This window comes from Mus pahari, chromosome 10 (genome assembly GCF_900095145.1).
Source record: "Mus pahari chromosome 10, PAHARI_EIJ_v1.1, whole genome shotgun sequence".
NCBI lineage: Eukaryota > Metazoa > Chordata > Mammalia > Rodentia > Muridae > Mus > Mus pahari.
In genome coordinates, this window is record NC_034599.1 from 32249101 (window position 1) to 32252298 (window position 3198).

Genomic DNA, 3198 nt, shown 5'->3' on the forward strand with positions numbered 1-3198 from the left:
GAGAGGGAGAGGGAGAGGGAGAGGGAGAGGGAAAGGGATACTGTTTACAAAGGAGGTTGTATGGGATCTGCCTGTCTGGGGGCAAGAGAAGTTATAAGTGGGACAATCCGATAGAGTCCAAATTGTTGAGAGGTACCCATGTCTCCAGTCTTCCTCTGCCTGTGCAGCTCCCTCAGGATCCAAACTGAGGTGCTCAATCTGAATCTAAGCCTCTCTTTATACTACTAGGGACACTGGCATTCTCTGTCTAAATACTCACGCTATTTATAAAGAACATGTTTTGAGGGCAGACCTTATTATTAAATCAAAGAGATGTTTGTGGTTAGGAGAGCTGATTTCAGGAGTGGAAACAGACAGAGCAAAGACATGAGATGTATATGTGCCAATAAAATGGCTTAGAAGGAGAAAGTTTTATGTTTTTCTTAAAAATATTTCTTAGCATTTATTAATTGTAGAGAATAGTGGGCTTCATTATGACATTACATACATGTATATATTGTACTTTGGTCATCGTCAGTATCTGTTATCATATATTGACCTCCTCTCCCTGTTACACACACACACACACACACACACACACACACACACACACACACACACACACACTACAACCTGATGAATCCGTTTAGTATATATGTGCTTTTAGGACTGATCACTTGGTATTTGTGCTGATTAGTTTTTTTTTTTTTTCCTCCTACAAAATACGTTCTAGTGATCCTGACTAGTGGTTTAGTTAGAACTTCACATCATGCATCCTGATCATTCACTTCTCAGTCCTCCCAAGTCTGCCCCACCCTTGTGACCTCCTTGAAGAAGGAAGAGGAAGTAGAGGAGAAGGAGGAGAAGGAGGAAGAAGAAGTGGGGGAGGAGGGGAGAAGGAAGAGGGTGAGGGGATGGAAGAGGGGAAGGGGATGAAGAGGATGAGGAGGAGGGGAAAAGGAGAGGGGGAAGGGGAGGGGGAGGAGGAGGTCTAATTTTCTTTGCTCATATACTCACTGAAGCATGGTCAAACTCCTAGTGAACAACCCCTTAAAGAAAACTGAGACAACTATCTGTATCCCCACCAGAAGTCATGTTTATTCATTTTACATCCCTTTCACTGCTCACCCTTTCTGGCGCTCCTTCATACAGTCCTTTCCCCATCCCTTCTTTTCTGAGAGGGTGGGGTGCCCCTGATTATCCCCAACCTTGGCGTATCAAGTCTCTTCAGGGTTAGGCTCATCCTCTCCTACTGAGACCAGACAAGGCAGCCCAGTTGGAGAATGGATTCCATAGACAGGCAACAGCTTTAGTGACAGCCCTAACTCTAGTTGTTGGGGGTCCCACATAGAGACTGAACTGTTTATCTGCTACATTGCTTAGGGCTGTGGTCCTGCCTGTGTATGCTCTTTGGTTGGTAGCTCAGTCTCTTGAGAGTCCCCCAAGAGAGCAGTGTAATTGACTCTCTTTCTGGGGGAGTTACTGTCCCCTTCAGTCCTTCCCCTTACTCTTCCACCTGAACTCTGTCTAATGTTTCGCTGTGGATCTCTGCATCTGTTTCAGTCAGTTGGAGGATGGAGCCTCTGGGAGGACAGTTAGGCTTGGTCTCTGTCTGTAAACACAATGGAGTATCAATATTGTCGAGGATTGGTGCTTGTGTGTGGGACGGGTCTCAGGCTGGGTCAGTTATTGGTTGGCCATTCCATCAGTATCTGCTTCATCTTTGTCCCTGCATTTCTTGTAGACAGGACAAATTTTGACTCTAAAGTTTTGTGGGTGCATTGGTGTCCTTATCCCTCCACTAGAGGGATAAGTTCCTGCCTGGCTATAGGAGGTGGCCTCTTCAGGTTCCATATCCCTGCTGCTAGGAATCTCAGCTACACATCTCATCTAAGATCACCCACACTGGCTCCTGGAAGCCTCCCTGATCCCAGGTCTCTGGCATGTCCTAGAGATGCCCCCCTACTCCAAACCCTGCCAGCTTCAGATTTCTATTCATTCTCTTGTCCCTTTAGTTGTCTTTCCTGTCTCTATGCACACCTGATCTTGACCCACTCCCTATTCCCCTCCCCATTACCTTTCCCACCAAGCTCCCTCTCTCCATCTGCCTCCTAAGACTATTTTATTCCCCTTTCTAAGGGAGATGCAAGCATCCTCACTTGGGCCTTCCTTCTTGTTTATCTTCTTTGGTTCTGTGGGATATATCATGGTATCCTGTACTTTATGGGTAATAAGTGAGTACATACCATGCATGTAATTTTGGGTCTGGGTTACCTCAATCAGGATGATATTTTTTAGTTCTATCCATTTGCCTGCAAAATTTATGATGTCTTTGTTTTTAATAGCCGAATAATATCCCATTGTGTAAATGAACCACATTTTCTGTAACCATTCTTTGGTTGAGGGACATTGGGTTGTCCCCAGTTTCCGGCTATTACAAATAAAGCTTCTATGAACATAGTAGAGAATACGCTCTTGTGATATGTTGGAACATCTTTTGGATATATCCTCAGGAGTGTTATAGCTGGGTCTTCAGGTGAAACTATTTCCAATTTTCTGAGAAATTGCCATATTGATTTCCAGAGTGGTTGTACAAGTTTGCACTCGCACCAACAATGGAGGAGTGTTCCACTTTCTCCACATCCTCGACAGCATCTGCTGTCACCTGAGTTTTTGATCTTAGCCATTCTGATGGGTGTGAGGTGGAATCTCAGGGTCGTTTTGATTTGCAGTTTCCTAATGACTAAGGATGCTAAACAGTACTAAGAGCTTCTTGGCCATTTCAGATTCTTCTGTTGAGAATTCTCTGTTTAGCTCTGTACCCCCTTTTAATTGGGTTATTTGGGTTATGGGTGTCTAACTTCTTGGGTTCCTTGTATACTTTGGATATTATCTCTCTAACAGATGTGGGATTAGTAAAGATCTTTTCCAGATCTGTGGGTTACTGTTTTGTTCTATTGACAGTGTCCTTTGCCTTATAGAAGCTTCTGTTTCATGAGATCCCATTTGTGGATTCTTGATCTTAGAGCATAAGCCATTGGTGTTCTGTTCAAGAAATGTTACCCTGTGCTCATGTGTTTGAGACACTTTTCCATTTTATGTTCTCGTAGATTTAATGCGTATCTTTTTTTTTTTTTTTTTTTTTTTTTTTTTTTTTTTTTTTTTTTTTTTTTGGAGGTCTTTGATTCACTTGGACTTGAGCTTTGTACAGGGAGATAC